This window comes from Rhinatrema bivittatum, chromosome 1 (genome assembly GCF_901001135.1).
Source record: "Rhinatrema bivittatum chromosome 1, aRhiBiv1.1, whole genome shotgun sequence".
NCBI classification, from domain to species: domain Eukaryota; kingdom Metazoa; phylum Chordata; class Amphibia; order Gymnophiona; family Rhinatrematidae; genus Rhinatrema; species Rhinatrema bivittatum.
Window position 1 is genome coordinate 37,620,688 of NC_042615.1, and position 25,425 is coordinate 37,646,112.

Below are 25,425 nucleotides of genomic sequence, written 5' to 3' on the forward strand. Positions count from 1 at the left end.
GAGTCCGCTCATTCCTGTACATATTAATTAGTCCTGCAGAGTATTTTCTTACTTGTTTTATACTTGTCAACTGTTCTGTTCCTATGTGAGGTTTGTAAGCAGGATAGTTCATGTGGCAAGGTTTCTCTTCCCCCAGTTTGGGGGAGATGTTAGTGGTTTATTCTAATCTTATAGTGTTCTGCTTTGAAACAATGAAATACTGACAGACTGTGCGAGGCACCTCAGGGTTTAGGGCAGAGTCAGTCAAAACTTCTCTGTCTCCATCTGCTGGTGGGGAGGCAAAACCCAGGAGTCTGGACTGATCCGTGGTACTACAGAAATGAAAATTATCAGGTAAGAACCAATTTTCTTTTATAGGATTTTGAAATGTTCTTGCTTTTCTCTTTATTTTGGCTTTGGTATATTTTGGGGTTACTAAGTGTTCACCACAAATCAAGCTCATTGGTTGCCAAGTGCTCATAAGTTGATTGGTTAGAGTTTGGCTTTTGCTCTACGTTGATTGATTTACAGTTCTAATGTACTGCTGTCCTAGGAGACCAGTTCTGTTTTATTTTGCCAACCATTTTGGGGATGAGTCATAAGGTCACAGATCCCACACTAGTGGGACCAGCTATGGATCCCTTCAACTATGTTCTGCATCCAACTGATATTTTCATCTTTAGATATCTGCATTTTAATATTTCAGATGCACAGCATAACTTAATATAGCACATTGTCCACCTTACACCCATATAGAGCTAACTCTCCAGGTCTCACTCCCTATTTTGGAAGTCTCTTCTCCTGCCAAACCATTAAAGTCTGGCACACTGAGCAGCAGTTTTCAATTCTGCAGATTCTCCAGTCACCCTCAGCCTTATTGTCACCTTTGCTGCTGGTTCAATGACTTCTCTCCTTTTAACTCTTCCAGCCTGTATGTCAAATATGCTGTGTGCAGCATACTGGTATAAATTAGTATTACTCATTAACACATATTTATCCCTACTGCAAAATTATATTTTAGAGATGTAGCAGGGATTAGAACCTGCTCTAATATTTTCCTAGTGGTCATGGTGGGATTTTGTAGACAGGTTTTTGCAAATCCTGCACCTCCCCAGCTTTGGGCCATCCTGTATGTGTGTGTGTGTGTGTGTGTGAATGGGAGGCTGCCTGGAATGAGTGAGTGTGTGAATAGGAGACTGCCTGGTGTATGTGTGTGTATGTGCACATCCTTGCATGGGAGCCTTCCTGGGATGAGCAGGAGGTGTGTGTGAGGAAATGGGAGCCTGCCTGGGGTGTGCGAGTGTGAATGGGAGCTTGCCTGTGGTGTATGTGTGTGTATGTGCACATGCTTGCATGGGAGCCTTCCTGGGATGAGCAGGAGGTGTGTGTGAGGAAATGGGAGCCTGCCTGGGGTGTGCGAGTGTGAATGGGAGCTTGCCTGTGGTGTATGTGTGTGATTGGGAGCTTGTCTGGGTTTTGTGTGTGTGTGTGTGCATGAGAGAGAATGGGCCGTAAGTGGATCCCAACCTGCCAGCAGCTGAAATGAAATTGAGGGCCCTGGGGCTGCTGGGAGATCCCAACCAAAGAAGAGCTGGAGATGCTTTCAGAGGGTCAAGCCTATACCCAACACACAACACAATAGGCCTAATACCCTATGGGTTCCAGGTGTCTTTTTTGCAGGGATTTCTGGTTGGCATCACATCAGTGCATGTAAATGTAATGTAAATGATATTTTTACCTCAGAATACTGTACTACGGTATTTTTCATGTAAAATAAGCTCTAAGGTTTGCCTGGGGCATCGAATACCCTTTTCATGCAAGTGTACCTTAGGATCATCAGACTCCTCTCTGTGAGAATTGAGCTATGTGTGAGTGAGACTGTGCAGCCTGGAAACTGCACCACAGCACCTACAGCCCCAGGGGCTTAGGGGCCCCCTCCCTGCCAGAGGACCCCGGCCCCCAGGGCAGAAGTGTTTTTGTGGATCCGGGAGAGTGAGGACAGCCCTGGGCCTTTGCTGTGACCCTTTGAGCAGATGGCCCAAAACCAAGAGGGGCTTACAACGATGTGGTTAGACATGTGCTGCTGTTTCTTTAAATTGTTTCATCTGCTTTGTGTCTTGCATGGAGGATGAGAGACCCTCTAGTGAGCTTCTGGGACAGAGTGGATAGGAAGCTGCTGTGCTGGTGAACTCAGATTTCCCAGTCAGGTGCTTCTGATTAAATATATAAATGCAAGTCCTGATAAAAATGTCAGAAAGCCTCAGGAGGTTTCACAGAAAGGGATGCTCTCTGTCTGCTGTGATTCGGTGTAGTCTGGAGTCACCTACTGTGAGTACTTGGAACTGTCATCTGTTACCTTATCTGCTACCTAGAAACATGATGGCAGAAAATGATCATATGGTCCATCCCGTCTGCCCATCCGTACAATTAATTCAGCATTATAATTCTCATTACTTCCTTAGAGATCCCCTGTATTTACCCCGTGCTTTCTTGAATTCAGACACAGTTTTGTCTCCACCAGTTCCACCGGGAGGCTGTTCCACACATCCACCACACTCTCTGTAAAGAAATATTTCTTAAGATTACTTCTGCGTCTACCCCTTTTGAACCTTATCTCATGACCCCTCCTTCTAGAGCAGGGGTCAGGAACCTTTTTGGCTGAGAGAGCCATAAACGCCACATATTTTAAAATGTAATTCCATGAGAGCCATACAATATGTTTAAAACTAAATACAAGTAAATGTGTGCATTTTATGTAAGATCACACTTTTAAAGTACAATAAGTCTCTGAAAATATTACACCAGGCCTTAAGACACCAATACATCTCCTATTAGGAAAACGGACCAAGTCAGGCTGCTATAGAGTCCTACACAGAAACTACACGCCAGCAGAAAACCTCACCTGAATCACGTGCTGTCCCTCACCTAACATAGAATAAAGAGACCAAAACGCATAACAAGAAGCATGCAGACAAAAACTGAATTGGAAACTGCAACAAGCCAGAGTCTCTGTATGCAGTGTAACAAAGGAAAAAAGAAACATCACACATCCTTATAAAACAAATCAAGAAATATAAAATCATCAGCAGTAAAACTGTACTAACAAAAAGAACATATTTCGAAACAGCTGATGAGTGGAATATCCAATAATTAAAAACTCATATAAAACATTTCCAGATACCAACAAAATATTTCAAAATAGCAGACACAAAGATCCAGTAATGAAAAATAATAAGGATACAAAAATTTTTTTGCTCTGCATACCTGGGAACATTTGATATCCAGGTGTCCTGAGATTATTCTGAATTAGCAGGAGGTGGGGTGGTTTGCTTGGAACTTTCTACTCTCTCAGTCACATACCAGCGCTCTCTCTCACACTGGCTCTCAATGACACACCTATACACACATGCTCTCAGTCACTCACATATACAAATGTTTTTTCTCTCTCACTTATATAGGCTCTTAATTACACATTTACACACATGCTGTCTATCTTTTCACGCTTACACACACACAGGCTTTCAATCACATAAATACATGCTGTCTTTTTCTCTCACACACAGACTCTCATTCACATGCTTACAAACATGTCCTCTCTTTCTCTCATTTACACACAGGCTCTCAATCACATACTCACATGCTCCCTCACCTAAATCAGCTCTCAATCACACACATACACACATGGTCTCTCTCTCTCATTTAAACACAGGCTCTCAATCACATACTCACATGCTCCCTCACCTAAATCAGCTCTCAATCACACAGACACACATGGTCTCTCTCCCTCATTTAAACACAGGCTCTCAATCACATACTCACATGCTCCATCACCTAAACCAGCTGTCAATCAGACACAGACACACATGATCTCTCTCTTACTTATACACACAGGCTCTTAATCATACATACATATGATTTCTCTCACACACAAAGGATCTCAATCATACACACATACCCTTTCACACAAACAGGTTTTCAATTACAAACTTACACATACAGGTTCCCAATGGTAAACTTACATTCATGCTCTCTCTCTCACAGGCAGGATCTCAATCACAGACATACTCTCTTTCACATATACAGGCTCTCAATCATCCACATACATGCAATCTCTCACTCACACACACAGGATCTCAAACACACATGCTTGCTCGCTCATTCACTCTCTCTCTCCCCCTTCCCCCCCCCGGGAACTCGCGGCAGCAGCAGCCACCTCCCAACGCTAACCTCCTTCATTTTCAGCCCTCGCGGAGGCGAAGGCGGAGTCCCATCGGCCGCGGTTGAAGATTTTCATTTTCCTCCGAGCCGCGCTGCAGTCTTCTTCCCGCGCAGGCACCCGATGCTCTCCACTTCCTCTTCCGGGCCGCGGGAAGAAGAGAGCACGCCGGTGCTCTCTTCTTCCCGCGGCCCGGAAGAGGAAGTGGAGAGCATCGGGTGCCTGCGCGGGAAGACCCGCGCAGGCACCCGATGACTCCAGCGCTGACACCCGGCTGACACCCGATGACTCCCGCGCAGGCACCCGGATGACTCCAGTCGGCGTGCTCTCTTCTCCTCCCCCCCGCGGCCCGGAAGAGGAAGTGGTGAGCATCGGGTGCCTGCGCGGAAGAAGAGACCACGCTAGTGTGGTCTCTTCTTCCCGCGCAGGCACCCGATGCTCTCCACTTCCTCTTCCGGGCCGCGGGGGGGGGGGGGAGAAGAGAGCACGCCGGTGCCGCTGACTCCAGCTGTCCTGCCGCGTTCCGCCCGGGCTGACAGCATTTTAAGCCCGGGCGGCGGAGGACCGGGGAGCAGCTGGGTCAGCGGGGAACCGCGAAGTATGGCGACACTTGTCTGCGAGCCAGATGCAGCCCTCAAAAGAGCCATATCTGGCTCGCGAGCCATGGGTTCCCGACCCCTGTTCTAGAGCCTCCTTTCCATTGAAAAAGAATCACCCCCTGTGCAGGGAAACCTTTGAGATATTTGAATGTTTCCATCATATCTCCCCTTTCCTCTAGTTCAGGGGTTCCTAACCCTGTCCTGGGGACCCCCCAGCCAGTCGGGGATTCAGGATATCCATAATGAATATGCATGAGAGAAAATTTGCATGTTATGGAGGCAGTGCATGCAAATTTTCTCTCATGCATATTCATTGTGGATATCCTGAAAACCTGACTGGCTGGGGTGTCCCCAGGACAGGGTTAGGAACCACAGCTCTAGGGTAAACATATTTAGATCTTTAAGTTTATCCCCATATACTGCAGAATGAGACCACTGATCATGTTAGTAGCCTCCCTCTGGACAGACTCCATCCTGTTTATATCCTTTTGAAGGTGCGGTCTCCAGAACTGTGCCCAGTATTCCAAGTGAGGTCTCACCAGGGACCTATGCAGGGGCAATATCACCTCCCTTTCTCTGCTGACCATTCCTCTCCCTATGCAGCCAAGCATCTTTCTGGCTTTTACTGTTACTTTATCCACCTGTTTTGCCACTTCAAGATCATTAGATGCAATTACCCCCAGATCTCATTCTTCCTTTATGCTTAGAAGAATTTCACCTCCAATTCTGTACCTTTACCTTGGGGTTTTACACCACTCTGTATTTTTTAGCATTAAATCTTAGCTGCCAGATCTTAGACCATTCCTTGAGCTTCACTAGATCCCTACTCTGTTTTCCACTCCTTCCTGGCTGTCCTCCCTGTTACAGATTTTGGAATCATCGGCAAAAAAACCAAACGTTTCCCGACAACCCTTACATTATGTCACTCACAAAAAGTTGAAAAGAACTGGTCCAAGGACCCATCCCTGAGGCACACTGCTAGTAACAACCCCCTCCTCAGAGAAAACTCCATTTACCACTATTCTTTGTCACCTCCCACTCAGTTTGTTTCTAACCAAGTGAGTCACTCTAGGATCCATACCAAGGTCGCACAATTTATTTATAAATCTTCTGTGCGGAACCGTGTCAGAGGCCTTTCTGAAATCCAGCTACACTATGACTAGCACTCTTCCTTGATCCAACTCTCCAGCCACCCAATCAATGAAAGAATCAATCAATCAATCAAGCTGCCTCAGATCTTGCAATCCATTGGCTTTCAAAAATGGCACGATCCTCTGTTTTAGCAGCGATTCCATTAGTTTGCTCTCCACAGAGGTCAGACTAACTGGCCTGTACTTCCCAGCCATCTTTTTATGAATAGGAACCTCATTCAACCTTTTCCAGTGCTCCAAAACTACTCCAGACTCTAAAGAAGCATTGAAAAGGTCAGAGAGCGGAGCTGCCAGGACATCTCTAAGTACCCTTAGTACCCTCGGATGTATCCCATCTGAAGTTTGTGTTTAAATTAAATCTGTTGTGTTATAAGTTACATCTGTTATCTGTGAATAAAGCAAAAAATCATTGTGGAACACCAATTGGCACAAGGCTGTTGCTTTTGGTGAAGGCGTACTACTGTGCTGAGCATTGCTTCCTGAGTTTGAAAAGAAAATACATTTCATTTGTGCCACATGCGAGTGAACCCTGTGATTCATCTGAGACCCAGGGGTTAAGCAGGGCACCTCCTGATGACCTTGCAGCAGGCACAATTGGAGGCTTGCTCTCCCCGCACTATGGTAGTAATCTACATATCATTACTTAGCACATCGGAGTTACAGGCCCAATATAATGCCAATGCTGAAACCAAGAGGTATCTTGGTATTTTTATTATTTATAAGATTTTCACTAAGTACACAACAACCACATAATTGTAGTATAGAAAATGTTAAGTTATAAACAAAAAAAACCCCCAAACATAAATAAAAATAAACATATAAATAGAATTAAAAGAAAAATAAATCAAAGAAATATTATTACAAGATAACCTCAAGTCAGTATAATGGAGGGGCACCATGCCAACTTTAATACTGCCTAGACCTCTATATGTATACAGAAGATTTACCCTTCTCTTGGGATAAAGTAATGTGATTGTGATATTAGTCCACTTGGGTTTTGCTTTGATCTAATGAGGAGTGTAGATGAAGGAAGCTAGTCAGCAGGGCATACGCAAGGGGTGAGCAAGTAGGAACAACTACTCTGGGCGCAACTCTTTCATGCCTCTCTGCAAGCCTGAAAGGGGGCGAGTGAGCCTGAAAGGGGCTACTGAACACAACCCTTGCCCAGGGCGCTGTTTTAAGAAACCTAAAAACATAACTGCAGAAAAAGACCGTATGGCCTATCTAGTCTGCCCATCTGCCCAATTAATTTAGCTTTATAATTCCAATCACTCCCTCAGAGTGAATTTATCCTATGCTTTCTTGAATTCAGATACTGTTTTTGTCTCTGCCATTTCCACTGGGAGGCAGTTCTATGCATCTACCTCCTTTTCTGTAATGAAATATTTCCTAAGATTATTCCTGAATCTACCCTTTTCACCTTCATCTCTTGACCTCTCAATTCTAGAGCCTCCTTTCCATTGCAAGAGACTCACTTCCTGTGCATGGAAACCTTTGATATATTTGAATTTCTCTACCATATCTCCCCTATCTCGCATTTCCTCCAGGGTGTACATGTTTAGATCTTTAAGTCTATCCCCATATGGTTTAGAACAAACACCACTGACCATTTTAGTAGCCACTCTCTGGACTGACTCCATCCTGTTTATGTCCTTTTGAAGATGCAGTCTCCAGAATTGTACACAGTATTCCAGTTTTGTCCAGTAACTGCCCTGCTAGTCACTGTACTTAAGTCCAGGCCCAGCTACTTGTTCCCTGTCTTGGAAACAGGTCTCCATGCTAGTCGTGTGTCTAGTTGCTTGTTCCTGGGTCTTCTCCGTGTTCCTGGCTCCTGTTTCATCTGCGCTTCTTTTCCTGATCCTGGTATCCGTTCTTGCTCCTGTGTTCTGCGTCTACCCTGCTTGTTGCTACTGACTGACTCCTGGCTTTGACCACTGCTTCGTCTGACCACGCTACTGCTTGTCTCCTGGCTCTGACCACTGCTTCGTCTGACCACGCTACTGCCCGTCTCCTGGTTCGACCTTTGCCTTGCCTGACCATTCTCCAGCTGACTTCTGATTTGACCCAGGCTTGTCTTGCCACTCTTCCCTGCCTGCCGTTTCTACAAATGGAACGTCTAGACTATCTGGCCGGAAAGCGCAAACCAGACAAGGAATACCGAGCTTGCTGGGCTACATGTGTTCAACTGTTACCTGCGGATATCCAAGAAGGACTGTGGGATAGCGGATACACTGAGGGGTGGACATAACTCTGGTCTCTGTGGGATGGGTGGGTTGAGGTTGGGGAGGGTAATGGCGGGTGGGCTGAGGATGTATGCGAGGGATAGGGGAGCGAATGTGTACTCATGGGTGTAGGATGAAGATGGGAAAGGTATGCAGGGGAAGGGGGTATAAAATGGTTGAAATGATGGGTAAGAAATGTCCCAGCTGTTTATTAACCCTGCTGTTGATATTTGTTATTTTCCTGTGTAACATGTTCTGTACTTTGCAATGTTCATGCTGTGGTTTCAGGCAGCATCGTGGTATTTCTTACCAATGAAAAGTATTTTGATAAAAAAAAAAAAAAATACTGCCTGGAGATCCTTCTTATGAGGGACACTGAAATACCGACATTAAATAAGGTATACTTTATTCCTAGATCAACAGCTGAAAGGGAAGGTACTATGGGTCAAAAGCAAAATCCATTAGACATAAATAATTTGATGATGTTTCTAGAATCTTCAGCAATTGAAGTTATTGAGAGTTCCACTTTGATTGTTTCTTTGGTAACTGCATATGATGTAAGCAAAATAATGACTAGGTATTTCCGTCATTTGAACTCTCCCTTTCATGGATCATTAGTCCATATGTTTCCAGATATTTCTAAAATAACGCAGGAAAGACGCAGGGGCTTTCTAGCGATGAAACAGGAAACTGTTTCTTTAGGTGCTTCATTTTTGTTGCGCTATCCCTGTAAGTGTGTTGTCAAAAAGGGAAACGATTGTTACATATTTTTTGCTCCTGAGCAACTTAGAAATTTTATAGATTCTTTTCCTGTTAGTAATGGAATCACAGAGTCTCAAATGTAGAGAGCACCGTATAATCTGGGTTATACCAATTCTTTATATGTTTTCTTGATTAACTCCTCAGAATCTCAACCCCCCCATCAGAATTATAAGATGAGATTATGGAATAAGGCATTAAGATTAATGGAATTTATTGTATAAACCGTCATTGTACAAGTTTGTAATTAATGCTTTATCAAAGTTTTCTTTTTGATAAAATACTTATGTGTATTGTTAAAACTTAAAAAAAAAAAAAGTATGCACATAAATTACCCTGTGCAAGTTATGCCCTGAAAAGATCGGGTATAACTTTGTGAAGGTCATAGGTGCGCATACCTGGCCCCAGCATTTCCAAAGTGAACTTATGCGCCTACGTTTTCTGTGGTCTGTAGTTACAATTATACAAAGACTTTAGTCCTAAATGCACATTTTCAGAATTGTTCCTAAGTCTGCACACTCATAAGGGAGTGTGCATAAACTTAGGAACTCTTGTATTTTATAAACTGTACGGCACCAGTTACAGAGTTTATAAAATATACATTATCTCCATGCCCAACTTACATGTATGCAAGAAAGTGCACACTTGCTTTTTATGCAGGGATAAAGTAAGCCTGTACTTTTTGAGTGTCAAGAACTGGACTCAGTGGAGGGCAAGGAGGCCACTAGAGGGCCATGTGTGAGACGGCAGTGTGATAGTTTTTTTCCTTTCCCTCCTTGGTCCTTTCCCTATGTTTTCCATTTATTTGTGCTATTTAGATGGGGCTCTAAAAGGTTGCTGGTGTGCCTTAGTTATCTGCTCCCCATGAAGGTAGCTGTATCGGATGTGTACGCTGGCTGAGCTTTTTTTCTTCTCTTCCTTTCTGGCCTGCTTGTGCTGCAGCGTGGAGGCGAGGCCGGGTGGAGCCTGGCTGCCCGGTGTGTGATTAGCAGTGGGGCCCGTGATGATCTGATTTGCTGTGTGGTGTTTTCTCCCAATGTAATGTGCTTCTTCGGGGTCAAGATCCTTCCGTACTACTGCAGTTTGATGGCATGATTGCAGGGGGTGAGCTCCGTTTCCTCCATGCGGAGCTTGAGTGGGGCCCTGGAATTTCTACTGAGCTACTAAACTGCAAGTATATGCTACTACTCTGACCCTTCCAGTTTCTGTGCATTTTTTACCATTTTTTCTCTGCTCAGCATTGGCCTCTGGCTGGGAGTGAATCATTCCAGGCTTGTTGATATCTGCTTCAACTTTAGCTGCTCTTACGTGACAAGACTGCTTTACTGCGAGGTGCACAGACCTCCAGAGGCATTGTCCCAGTGAGCTCAATTATCCTACCCTTGTAAAGCAATATTCTCTCGCAAAGACTTGCTTTTTCTTTTTTTAATTTTTGGTATGTATTAACTGTGGTTACATTATTCTTCTTTGGAAGCCTTGCAGAGGAGAGATTTACCTACTGTACCTATTTGGCATTTGGATTTTCTCTTTAGGCTCAGCTTTTCAGTTCTTTCTTGGTTTTGGATATTTGGAGTTTTTTTTCCTCCTGAGCATCATGGGTTTCAATAGTTTTGTGGTTCTTCTTCCTTGTTAATAGAATCAAAGCTTTCTTACGCTGATGCTTTAGCTAAATATAGCAGATCTTCTAAAGGATCTCCTGAGTTCTCCGATGGTCCTGCTGAAATATCTAACACCAAACCAACAGTGGAGCCGAAACAGGGCCTAGACATCATGGTGGCTGAATCTGATTGCTGGACTAGTCAAAGAAATTAAACTCCTAAAATCCAATGTTAATAGTGGTACCGCCAATCTCAAGGAAGAAATCAAAGGTCTGAAGGAGAGAGACTCCTTGAATGAAGTGCATATTGGGGAGTAGACTAACGGTTGAATTTTAAAATGGTCACGTGCGCAAATACCGGCACTTCTGCGTGTGGCCGGGCCCTGCGAGCACTGTGCGCATTTTCAAAAGGGCCCAGCCATGCGCGTAAGTGCCGATACGCACACAAGTGCTGGGCCCTGAAAAAGGGGCGGGCCCAGGAGCGGGGTCTGGGCAGGGAGGGGTGGGGCGGGGTGGGACAGAGGCCGGCCGGGACAGTGGCCATTAGCTGCTGTCCCGGGGAAGCACGCGCGCAGGCAGCCAGCCAGCACACACAAGTTCCTTCTGCTCCAATGGAGCAGTAAGTAAAACAATTTGAAAAATTCTTTTACTTAGGTAGGGGGTAGGGGTAGGGGTGGAGAAGGGAAAGGGAAGGAAGGTTAGGTAGGGGGTAGGGAAGTTCCCTCCCAGTCCGCTCCTTAATTGGAGCAGACAGGGAGGGAACGGGGTAAGGTCCGATTGCGTTGCCACGCATAACTTACTAAAATCCCCCCCACCCGGTGCGGCCCACAGATTTTATGTTATAAAATCTGCGCATCCATTTGCACGCGCCAGGAACTGAGCGCACATGGACGTGCGCGCACACCTTTTAAAATCTACCCCTAACTTTACAAAAAAATGAAGGAGTTTGAGAAGGCCACAAGGAAACTTAAGGAGCACCATGATGAAACAATTTTCACAGTACTCAGTACTTGACCAATATCAGTTTGGCTTCAGAAATCATCACAGTACTGAAACATTCCTTCTCTCTACTACTGATACCTTTCATAGAGGTTTTGATTCTGGTACTTCATACATGCTTACACTGTTGGACATCACAGCTGCATTTGATAGCCTTAACTACAACATTCTTCTCCCACATTTATGAGACATTGGGATTTCAGGCTCTGTTCTATCATGGCTTAAATGTTACCTTCAGAGCCAAACTTATCAAATCAGGATAGCTACTTCCACATCTTCATGGTTTCTGGTCTCAGCTTTGACAGCAGATGATAGTGATGGCAGTAGAGGGTGATGCAGGCCTCCCTCATCCAGAAATGGCTGAGTCTGAGTCCCAGCATCCCTACTTCCCAGGGTCAAAAGGGAAGGAGGCCCTGCTGTGATGGGGAGAGGGTGCTGGAGCTCTAGTAGCCCAGAGTCTGTCTGGGGGTGGAAGTGGTGAAACAGCATCGGTGGCAGTCCTCCTGATGGTAGGTGGGGCGGTCTGAGGCTGGATCTTCATCACCAGACCTCTCCTCCTTCTGCTCTTGCTCCACCAGCAATGAGGTGTATTTATTTATTTATTTAGTGCTTTTCTATACCGGCATTCACGGTTGGTCGTATCATGCCGGTTTACATTGAACAAGGGGTGAACAATGATAGTATAACATACAAAACTATACCATGAGCATATACAGTACCAAACTATAATAAGTGCAAAGAAAGATGAAGTTACAATAAAACAGGGATGATTCGAACTGGGAGTAGAAGAAGAAGATGATAGCAGTTTAACATAAGTGGTAGAAAGTTGCAGTAACTAGTGATGTCTGGATCAGTTTGAAGGAGGCCAAATCAGTAAGGGTCCGGAAAGGCTTGCTTGAACAGCCATTTTTTAAGTCTTTTTCTGAAGGTTGGAAGGCAGGGTTCCTGTCGTAATTCTAGAGGGATAGAGTTCCATAGTGAGGGTCCTGCTGTGGAGAAGGCCCGATCTCTCAATGTTATATGTTGGGTGGCTTTGGCGTGTGGTACTTGTAGATATTCTCTGTAAACTTCTCTAATGGGTCTGGAGGAGGAGTGTTTTTTGAGAGTTATTTGTAGATGGAGTGGAGCAAGACCATGGATAGATTTGTAGATTGTGGTGAGGGACTTATGGATTATTCTGTAGTGGATTGGCAACCAATGCAGGTCTTTGAGGACGGGAGTAATGTGGTCTCTTCTCCTCTTGTTTGTTAATATTCTGTAGTCATCTGTGAAGAGAATATCAATAGGGTGTCATGTTGTGTGCTCCCATTCAGTTAGAGGTTGTTCCTTTAGTGGGAGAGGTCTAGGGCAAAGGAAAAGCACATAGCTCTATAGCTATGACATCCTTTATGTGGTGGCTCACATATAGATAGATTCTTCGACATTCAGAAGAAAAATTTCAGCTGCCTTGCATGTGCAATAGGCTCCGAGTTAGACTCAGTGACGGGGTTTGGTGTGATGGGTAGTGGTCTACATAGCAAAATACCTAGGGCCATGAGGCAGTACATAGTTGTGTTGGATGGGGTCCATATAATTTGCATGCAAAGAAATATTAGAGTGGTTGGGAAGAGACTGAAGAGTTACCTGCTAGGCCAGAGGGCACCTTCCAAGGAAGACCTCATGATGGCGCTGCCTGTGACCCTGAAAACGTTATAGATGTAAGTATATGTGACTGAGGGTTTTTTGAAGCTGAATGAAGAAACAGGATCATGCAGAACAGTAAGGTCATAGGGTGTGTGGTGATGGAAATTGGACCTATAAGGATCATGTGAATAGGGCCCTGATTGTTATAGAAAGAACTTACTTCTGGCCCCATCCCTCCAAGCCCGAAGCTGGGCCATCCACCTCCTCTTTCTCAGATGCAGCCACCAGGCCTTCTTTAGGTCTTCAATCTATAAGGAGGACTAGTATGACAAAATTGAGTGTGTCCTGTAATTGTTACTGTGACCTCCATAATGATATGTCACCATGTATCCTACTGATGTGTGAAGTGATTAGCATGGCTCTTTGCACTCCATACATGTATGTGGATTTTACTTCTATGGTGAATCTTTCACTTATTGAAGGTTATCTCCCTGATGCCTTAAAAATAGCTAGTGTTAGACCGATTTTAGAGTAGGCTTCCTTGGATCCTGATGATCTTGCATATTATTGGCCTATTTTGTTGCTACCTTTTTTTAAATCTAAAATCACCGAACAACTGAATGAATGTGTGATTAAACATGAGTTACTTGATCATTTGCAGTTTGGTTTTAGAACTGGACAAAGCACCGAAACTCTTTTGTTTGCCAGTGCTGATAAGCTCCATAGAGGGTTTGATGCTGAAGAGGGTATTTCTTAATCTTTTTTAGAAATCTCTGCAGCATTTGATATGTTAGATCATGAGACCTTGTTGACAAGATTGACAGAATTTGGTATATGTGGGACTGTGTTTAACTGGTTTAGATCTTTTTTCATGAATAATTTTCAGAGATTGCAGTTTAATAAGCAATTTTCTTCCTAGTCACTTTTATCAAGAGGAGCACCACAGGGTTCATTACTGCCAGCTACCCTTTTTAATGTCTATGAGACCTATTTGTCACCTATTAACTGACGTAGACCTCAATTATAAATTATATGTGAATGAAATTCAATTTGTGTTCCCTGTGGGTGACTCTATGGATTCTACATTGACTAAAATCAAAAAAGTAGTAGGTTAGATCAGGAAGTAGCTTTCAGTCAATAAACCGTCTCTAAACATAAAGGGGTGGATTTTAAAAGGGTTACGCGCGTAACCCTTAAATACCCCCCCCCCCCCCCCCGTGCGCGCCAAGCCTATTTTGCATAGGCTTGGCGGCGCTCGCAAGCCCCGTGACGCGCGTATGTCCCGAGTCTTGCAAAAATGGGCGGGGTGTGGGCGGTGCCTGTGTCGGGGGGACCTTCCCGACTTTATTGAGGTTGACGGTCACAAATTTTCCGTCGCTACTCTGATACGAAATCTGGGGGTGACTTTTGACATCACATTATCTTTTAAGCCACATGTTAAAAAAGTGGTCCCAAACTTTTTTTTTTTTTATAAGTTACATATTGCCTGGCATTTACAACCTCTTTTGTTACTTGATGATTTTCAGACTATAATTCAAACAACTGTCCTTAATGGCCTTGATTATTGCAATTCAGATCTCTTGGGGCTTCCTTACCCTACAATGCTAAACTTTTAGATTGCCCAAAATGTGGCGGCTCACATAATTGCTGGTTTAAAAAACGCAACATATCACACCCATCCTGAAGTCTTTAATTAACAGTTTTATGGTTCATAAAGTTTACAATATTAATACTGATTTTATTTAAACAGGCTTTTAGTGAGGTTTAGTTTAGTCAACCAGGCCAAGGTCAGCGATTCCGTGACTATTTTTTAAAATGAGCTGGAGTGAATCCGATTTTTTTTTCCTTTTATTGTAAAATTTATTTTATTGGGTTTATATTTTATTATTTGATGAGCTAATTTTTATGTGATTATGTCTATTTTATTGCATGTCACCTAAAAATGTTTGATAAGTGAGTTGTAAATTTTATAAATAAATGTTTCTTTCTTCAGAAGTATGTAAGCTTACTTTTTTTTTTTTTTTATTTATTTATTTATTTAATTCTTTTTAATATACCGATGCTCAAGACCATGTCTTATCGTACCGGTTTACATCAAACCAGGGGAAAACCATAAATTATGAAAATGAAAGTTACAATGAACAGGGAGCATAATTCAGGACAATTGAAAGTAGAAGGAATTAGATTAAGAAAACGCTTTTTAAGGAAATGCGTAACAGGCAACTATAAACAATTGTTTGCAAGTCATTGCTAGTTGGGGAGAGTCTCATACTGGAAAGGCTTGAGTTATAACTATCAACTTATAGTTGATAGTTTATCGGACTCTTATAGTGTCTAGGTGATTGGAATTTCTTAACTGTATCTCTTATATGGATGACAATTCTTCATTTAAATTCTGATAGGATCTAATTATTCTACTTATTTATACCATTCTACAGCTTAATTATGTCTTTGTATCCTGGTCTCATTTCATGTGATAATGTACCTTTCTTTCTCCCCTGCTGAATCAGCTCATAATATGGGAATTATTCTGGATAGTGGCCAGACATTTTCACCTCATGTAGCTGCACTGGTAAAAGGCCTGCAGGCGTCAATTATTTAACATATCTAAAATAAGGAAGATTGTGTTTGCTTTTGAGACCTTTAAATTGTTAATTCATGCCCTAGTTGTGTCACATTTAGATTTTTCTAATTTATTATGAGCTGACGTGCCCCAGTCTAACCTGAAATCTTTTCAATTAATCCAGAATTCTGCATCTTATCTGCTGTTCTTTTCCCTTGGTACATACATACTTCTAATTAGTTAGAAATTTGCATTGGCCTCCAGTGGTTAGTCATTTAGAATTAGAAATTTTGACTCTGACACATTCTTCATTCAAGGCATGGGGACTTCATGAATCAATCAAGACTGCTAAGACTTCAACATACTATACTTCTTTCTGTTCTGTTGTCTTCTGGAGTTCTCCTCATTGTAGGATCAGCAAATGTTGCTTACCTGTAACAGGTGTTCTCACAGAACAGCAGGATGATAGTCCTCACATATGGGTGACATCAAAGGATGGAGCCCTGTAAAGAAAACTTTTCTGTCAAAGTTTCTATAAATCTTTGACTGACACTGGCACACTGAGTGCACTGAGCATGCTCAGCCTGCAATTATCCCTGTGACCACAGGTATCTCCCTCAGTCTCGTCTTATAGCAAAAAGCGCAAGCGAAACTAAAATAAAAGTAAAAACGTATACAGACCCAACTCCGCGGGGTGGCAGGTGGGTTTCATGAGGACTAACATCCTGCTGTCCTGTGAGAACACCTGTTACAGGTAAGCAACATTTGCTTTCTCACAGGACAAGCAGGATGGTAGTTCTCACATATGGGTGAGTACCGAGCTGAGGATGCCCGAGAATGCACCAAATGCACCCAAGATGCGCAAAAGGTGCAATGACTGGGGTGGAATATGGAACGGAGGGCATCCTGAAACCCTTAACGGGTTGGTGGAAGGATGTTGGGTAGTTAAACCGAAAAGAATAGGAGTAGGCAGACTGGCCAAACATGGAGCATGCCAGCTAATCGTATCTAAGCAATAATGGCTGCAAAGGTATGGAGAGAGCTCCAGGTCGCAGCCTGATAAATATGTACAAGCAGCAGCAGCCAAAGGTAAGCTATGGCGGCTGGGACGGACGTAACAGAGTGTGGTTACACACAGTGTTGTAGTGAAATGCCTGCTTGTTGGTAGGAAAAAGAGATACAGACCGTCAATTAGGAGGAATAGGTCTGTTTGCCCACTGGAACTCGCAGCTTGGCTCTTGCCACAGAAGGAAAGAGTTAGGTGGAATTCCTATGGAGTGTAGTGCGGTCTAGATAGAATGCAAGTGCACTATTACAGTCCAAGGAGTGGAAAAAACTCTCTCGCTTTGGTGAGAGAGAGGTGTTGGGAAAGTGGGCCGAGTATATTCTGAGTAAGGTGAGATGCAACGTCTACCTTAAGAAGGATATGAAGTTGAAAACGTAAAACCACGCGGTCACGGAGGAACGCAGGGTCGGGTGAGTATGTAACAAGGTGTGTAACTCACTGACCCTGTTAATAGAAGTGATGTCTATGAGGGAAAGAGTTCCCCATGGCAGACTGTTAAGTGAGAGAAACGGAAAGGCTTGAACGAAGAGCATATGAGTCTTGTAAGCATGAATTACATATCCTATTCCGTGACTAGTGAAAACAGAGGCGGCTTGATCAGTGGATAATCCATGGTAAGCTGACTCAGAAGGGGTTGACCATTAATCAGGTATCCCCACTCCCAAGTGGTACGCCAATTGGAACCGAGGTGGACCCATGTGAAGGATGTCTGGGGAGCAGAATCCGAGGGAGTAAGAAAAAAGAGTGGTGTAGAAAAAAGAAAAAGGGTAAAACCCTTTTGTAAGCATCATGTGGTAAATCATGCCATTTTGAATGGTAGGATTTGGGTGTAGAAGGGTTTTTGTGACGCTACCAGTACCTGAGAACATCAGTGAGTCTATGATATGAGACTGACTTGTGAGAAGGCGAATTGGTTACTGGTGTGATAGACCGAGAAGTATGGGAAGCATACTGGTCTCGGCCAGGACGTGGGTCTGAGGAACAGTGAACCCTGTCCCGTTTCAGCATTAGAAGAGTGCTGGCTATGAGAGGCAGCGGAAGAGATACATATAAGAGGGCCTTGATGGAACAAAGGCGCCTATGGGAACGCATTGGAAACATGTGTAGGGAGGAGAATCCGTGTACCGTATGGTTCGATGCGGACGCAGAGGGCAAGTTCAGTTGACCTCGGTGCTAGAAGATTTCTCTCGCTACACATATAGTCCGAGACCATTCAAGAGGATGGAAACCTATATGGAGAAGGTCTGTTAGTGCATTCAGTAAGTCTGTTAGATAAGTGGCTCGAGGATGCATGGAGCGAGCAAGGGCCAAGGGTAGAGCTGCGGAGCTTCCTAGCAGAGCAGCTAAGAGGTTATGCGTGCTTGTGTGTTGGAAAAGCACATTGTCCCTATGCTGTCTGTCTGTGTGCACAAAGATTTGTTGCAGAGGCAGTATTGGAAGGCATAAGGGTATAACTCATGGCTACAAGCTCCAGGAAGTTCATGTGAAACTGTGCCTGGAGCGGAATAGATGCATATTGGGTTGAGAAGATGTTAGGTCAAACTTTACAACCCTGAGTAATTGCAAGCATTAGCAGGACCAGACTAGGTTTTGGTTCTAGATCTGCAATATGGATGAGGGACGAAAGCGGCTGAACAGCTTAGATCCAATGACAATGAAATTTCACTGAACCTAACCCACAGCAATTTTGGATCTATGAGGAAAGTGCATAGTGAAAAAACCCCATGGCCCGACAATGAAAGAATTGAGGGGCTGAAGTTATGGAATATGCGCACAGGGACATATAGGAATTTGTCAGAATGTCTGCGCGGTTGCTGGACAGGAAGATTGTTGTGACTGTGGTGTCCAGAAGTGTTCTATAAGGGATTTATGGAAGTGACAGCAATCCCAGGTAGTAGATTTATAGTAAGTCATGAAGAAGTTAGAGCTCCTTGCTTGGATTGACTGTGGTTATGCAGCTGTCCATGCAAGGAAAAGCGTGACTGATGTTGTACTCCATAGAGAAACAGCAGTCACCGATAGTGATTTAATGAAATACCCCAGTTGCCGAAGCTGGTGCAACCGGCAGAGCTTGGGATTGTAATATTGTTGACTCACCATGAAGCACATAGAAAGATTAGAGGAAATCTATGTACTGCGATATGGAAGCATGGTGACGAGAGACACCATTTTACCTGTCCCTTCTGAAGAAAGTTGATATTTCTGAGGTCCAGGATGGGCGGAGAGTAACTACTTTCTGTTGAAAGAATGAATAGTGAGATTAAAACTCCCCCCCGCTGCGCTTTGAAGCATCCGGAGGACTGTATCCTGAACCTTGGTACAAAGTGGGGTGGCTGCTCTGATATCCGGCAAGTTGAGAGACCAGGAGGTGTCCAACTGGCGGGGCTGACGTAATCAGGATATCATGTAATCTCCCAAGGGAGTGTGAGCAGTAAAAGTCGTACCCGCATTTGTGTGTGCTATACAAGAAAACGTCAAGACCTGTCACCAGGTATCGAGGTGGACTTGCAATTGAGACAGTGTTTGTTGAATCTTGTGTTTAGCAAATCAGCAAATGCATCTGGAATTTCGGTCCTTAATTAGGAACCAGAAACCAGAGTATTAATCGGTACAGAGTCCCGTTGCTAACAACGGGAGGATGTCCTGATGTAATACCAAGTGATTGGTTTATTTATTTTATTTATTTAAATTCTTTTTAATATACCGATGCTCAAGACCAGGTCTTATCGTACCGGTTTACAATAAACTAGGGGGAACCAGTTAACAGAGCAAACAAAACAAAAGTTACATTATAACAGGGAACGTGGAACTAGGCTGTTAGAGAAAAGATAGGATAAACAAATTCTAACTGGAGAGAAGGGCAAAAGGAGGAGAGGGTGCTTACAGGATAAGAATTATTTACAAATTTACATAGCGTATATGAATTAAGCAAGTTATAAGATAGTGCAATTATCTTGATTGGTAGAGAGGTTCTCTTGGTATTGTGTCCAACATAGCTGGCAATAGCGATATGTGACACTAATACATCTCTTGGAAGGCCAGATGACCTAGAACCTATCGAACCATATGGCCCAGTTTAGAGAACAGGTCTCAATGGGATTGTCGCTGAAGCGGGATTAAAGTAGAGTACTTACCATCCATTGTGGATCGCAGAAGGACGAGCCGGCGAAGATGGATGGCTCAGTGGATTTCAGGAGTCATCAAGGGATAGCCTGGTGGACGTAGACGTTCGACTCAACTCTGTAACCTGGTATGGTGGCGCAGGTACAGAGGAGTCCAGGCTGAGCATATCTGTCGCTACCACATTAATTTGTGGAGGTACAGAACCCTGCACCGGTGTCGGTGGGGAACGCCTCGGGTACAGGGGAGCCATTTTTGACTCGTGAACCCGGCCCTCGTTGCAGAAGCTCGATGTCTTGTGATGCCAGTCGAGAATTCTTCGGAACTCATTCCGGTGTTTCTGGAGCACCAAGGACTGCCAGCACTGTGTGGAACAGTGGTGATGGCAGTGGTGATGTTACTTGGCCCGGGCATTCTCCAGCACCGAGAAGGATAGCACCGATGTACTGGATGGCGTCGGTTGCGGACGGTCACCATGCCGGTGACAATGAGTGCCCCAGCACCGAGGTGGATGCCCTCGCTGTCTTGGATGGTGAATGTTGACGGACTGTCAGCATGCCTGCACTGCTCCTGGCACTATGTAGTGTCGTAGGCTAATACGGGGCTTTAATAAGAACCCAAAGCATGGAGCACTGTGTTTAGGCGAGGGCATTACGTGGAGGTGCTATGTCGGTATTGACGGTGTCGATGGCGGCCAAAGCGGCCTCGAGGGCATCATCAAAAATATATATATATGAAAAAACGTTGATTACCCGGGCAGAGCAAGGATAACAGTGACGAAAGCACTGATGGCATCGGCGTAGGTATCTATGGAAACGATGTGGCATCGAGAAATCGAAAAACATTGTTGGCATCAGAAAAAATGATGCCGGTATTGATGGAGTCAATGATGGAAACGACGGAGGCGTTGACGGTATTGATGTATGGAGGCGGGCACCGACAGCATTGGTGGCATGGCCACGGGCGTCGACGGCATCGATGGGATTGACTTGGGCACCAATGGCATTGATGGCATCGATGGTACCAGCATGGGCATCGATGGAATGACATCGGCATCGATGGAATCGACATTGGCATCGATGTCATCAATGGCATTGACCCAGACATCGATGGAAGTGCCCTGGGCGACGATGGCATCAATGACACAAGGGTGTGCATCGATGGCATCCATCCGGGTAGTGATGGCATCGATGAAACCCAGGGAAAAATCAGTGCCATGGATAAAAACCATGGATGGCACTGATAGAATCAATGCAAGGATCAGTGGCATCAATGTACCGCGGGGGAGGGGTACCGATGGCATCGAAGAATGCAGGATGGTCTGGAAGGGGGTAGCAATGGGGGCATCGACTGCACAAGGGTACCGAGGAAATCGAAGGACCTGGATTCGACAGAGGCCCTGGCGGCAATGGAACCGTGGAAGTCCCTGTCCCACTAGCGCTAATAACCAGGCAGAGTGTTACAGAGGGACTACTTTCCCAATACTATTTCCAAGACTATGTATATCCTATCGCTACTCGATGGAAGAGCCCTGGCCAGGGCTTCACCTCTCTGGGAATGCAGCGACCCTGTTGTGAATGATCTGACTGACTTCTTGAACCTGTTCAAATCCGTATTTGATGATCCAGCATGTCAGACCATCGCAGGGTCTACTCTTCTTCACCTTCAACAACAAAGCAAGCCTTTACCCGACTATGTTATTGAATTCAAGACACTAGCATCTGAGCTTCATTGGGACTTGGGATGTCTACGTGCTATATTTTTAGAGGGCCTCAACACTCGTATAAAAGATGAACTAGAGGCTCGTGACTTGCCAGACACTCTGGAATCTCTCATTGATTTAGCTGGGAGAGTTGATCGCAGGATACGCGACCAGACTCAAGAAATCAAGTGTCATAAGAAGCACCCTATGAGAGGTAATCGCCCTCGAGCCATGCACACGACTTCAGCCCAATCTTCTGTGCCCAGTGAAGAGGAAGAAGAACCTATGCAGTTAGGACGCAGTCACCTAACTTCTAATAAGAGACGTTTTTGCAGACGCTCAGGTCTCTGTATGTACTGCGGCCAATCCAGCCATGCTGTCCAGACCTGCCCTATCTGTCCGGGAAAAGGCCAGACCTAAGATCTGCTGGAGGACTCCTCCTAGGTCTAACTGCACCTTCTCCTCTATTATCTCTCCCCGTCGGCCTTGAATTCTCAACACTCACACTCATGGACTCAGGTGCGGGAGGAAACTTTATGCTAAAAGAATTGCAGACCATCTGCGAATTCCCAATAAACCAATAGCTACCCCTCTACTGCTGTCTTCTATACATGGAGAACCACTTCCAGGGAGGTATCGCTTACTACTAGGTATTACTTACTTCGCGCTGGGGCCTTACACACTGCGAACATCTCTTTCCTGCTCCTTGAGAAGGCCATTCACCCTATGGTACTCGGCCTACCATGGCTACAGGAACACACACTTCAGTTCAATTGGACCACCATGGAGCTCTCTGAGTGGGGCCCTGGCTGCCATGATCGTTGTCTAGCCAAAGTTTCACCGCTGCCCTGCATGTCGATAACTCCCTCACTACCTGGTCTACCGCCACAATATGCGTTTTTTCAGGACGTCTCCAAGCAAGCAGCAGAACGTATTACCTCCGCACAGGACCTTTGATTGTGCGATAAAACTCAAGCCGAATTCGGAGCCTCCCAAGGGAAGGGTATACCCCCTCTCAATAACAGAGACTGAGGCCATGTCAGCCTATATCCAAGAAAACCTGCAAAAAGGGTTGATTAGACCTTCCAAATTCCCGGCTGGCACGGGGTTCTTTTTTGTTGGAAAAAAGATGGATCTCTTCACCTTTGTATCGATTACAGAGGTCTCAATGAAATCACCATCAAGGATCGCTACCCTCTACTGTTGATAACCGAGCTGTTCGACAGACTCCAGGGGGCCAAGGTGTTTATTAAGCTGGACTTAAAAGGGGCTTACAAATTGGTCCGAATCCGTCACGGGGATGAATGGAAGACAGCTTTTAACACCCATGACGGACACTTTGAATACGTAGTCATGCCTTTTGGACTGTGCAATGCACCAGCGGTGTTTCAGAATATGATGAATGATATTCTGCGAGATTTACAGTACCTGTGCGTGGTGGTATATTTAGATGACATCCTGATTTTCTCTCAGGACCTCCAGACTCACCAGGCTGATGTGATAAAGGTACTACAAAGGCTACATGACAATCGCCTTTATGCGAAGCTCGAGAAATGTACTTTTCACCAGGAGTCAGTGCCATTTCTGGGGTACATCGTTTCCAAGAATAGCATCCAAATGGACCATCAAAAGCTGAAAAGCATTCAAGAGTGGCCTCAACCCACTGGCTTAAAAGCCTTACGCCGTTTCCTCGGCATCACAAATTATTACCGTACCTTCATCAAGCCCTACTCCACCCTAACAGCATCACTCACGACCATGACCAGAAAAGGGGCTGATCCATCTCGATGGTTTGCTGAGGCTGTTGCAGCTTTCCAAACTCTCAAAGAAGCCTTCCAATCCAAGCCTTGTCTTCGCCATCCCAATTCTCAGCATCCTTTTATCGTTGAGGTCGACGCCTCCGACATCGGCGTGGGAGCAGTACTAAGCCAATTTAGTGATGCCAATGTTCTCCATCCCTGCTCTTTCTTCTCACGACAATTCTCTCCCGCCAAGAAGAATTATGGAATTGGAGATAAAGAATTGTTAGCTATAAAATTGATCTTTGAAGAATGGCGTCCATGGCTGGAAGGTGCGCAGCACCAAATAACGGTGTATATCGATCATAAAAATTTGGAATTTCTACGACATGCCTAACGCCTTAATCACCAGCAAGCGAGGTGGTCGTTGTTTTTCAATCGCTTTGACTTTTTACTGAAATACCGTCCTGCAGAAAAGAATGTTAGAGCAGACGCTCTTTTGCACTCCTTCTCTACTGTGGACGTACCCCATGAGCCTCGTCACATCATCAGTCCGGAGAAGGTGGTGTTAGTGGTCACTCACACTGTCCCCGCTGGGAAGACGGTGGTGCCACTGGGAATGAGGAAGAAATTACTAAAGTGGGAACATGACACCCGTCTGGCCGGCCACCCCGGGCAAGAACGTATATTAGCTATGCTCCAGCGTTTCTATTGGTGGCCTACCATGAAGACTGATGTCCAAGCCTACGTGGCTTCCTGCGCTAGATAAAAACCTCGTGCCGGGCATCCCTGGGGTCTCCTCCAACCTCTGCCTGTACCAGAGGAACCTTGGACGCACATTGTGATCGACTTCGTGATGGACTTACCCCCTTCTGCTGGACACAATACGATCTGGGTGACCGTTGATCGGTTTTCGAAAATGGCACATTTTGTGGCCCTGCCAGGATTACCATCTGCTGCTGAACTGGCCAAATTATTCGTGAAACACATCTTTCGCATCAACGGCATGCCCAAACACATTCTGTCTGATAGAGGTGTCCAGTTTACCGCAAACTTCTGGAGAGCTCTGTGTCGGAAGCTCAACATCGCATTGGATCTGACCTTGGCCTATCATCCGCAGTCCAATGGCCAAACAGAGTGAATGAATTGGACGCTCAAAAATTCTTACGCTCATATGTGAATACTAGACAAAATGACTGGGCAGAATTACTTCTTTGGGCTAAATTCGCCCTAAACTCACATCCAGCTGCTGCCACGGGATCAACACCCTTTCAAGTAGTGTATGGCCGCCAACTATTACCTCCGTTACCTCTGTCACTCTCCGTGACATCTCCAGAAGCTCAAGCCAACGCAATAGAATTACAACAATTGTGGAAACAGACTAAAGATCTACTCCTCAAGGCAGGAGAAAGAGCCAAAAAGACTTACGATGCTCACCACAGGAAGGCTCCTCAATTTCAGTCTGGGGATAAGGTATGGCTTAGTACAAAGTTCCTCCACTTAAAGCTGCCCTCTGCACGTTTTGCTCTGCGGTACGTCAGACCTTTTGCCATCCTCTGATGCCTTGGGAATTTGACTTACAGTTTGAAGCTACCACCATCCATGAAAATTTATAATGCTTTTCACGTGGCCCTACTGAAACCTCTCATACTGTATGAATTTTCCAGCAAAGCTCTGGAACCAACACCGCTTGATGCAGAAGAAGATATTGCATATACCGTTGATGACATCCTGGTTGTACGCAGGAGAAGTAAACAATGGGAGTACCTTATCTCCTGGAAGGGATACGGACCGGAGGAGAACTCCTGGGAGCCCATGGCCAATATCCTGGATAAAGACATGCTCCGTCGCTTCCATCAGTCTCACCCTCATAAGCCGAAACCCCCTGGGGGGGGGCCTTGGAAGGGTACTGTTGCGCCCATCAGTCGCAGATGGCTGCGCCCTCTATTGCTCACCTTTTTTCTGCCTGACTCAGTCCATTTTGGTAAGATGGCTGCCTCCACTTCTCCTTACTGAGTGCTCTGGCATTCCCGGTCCGGCATGGGCGATTGTGTTTGCCATCTTTCTCCAGGAGTCACCTAAGGCACGCG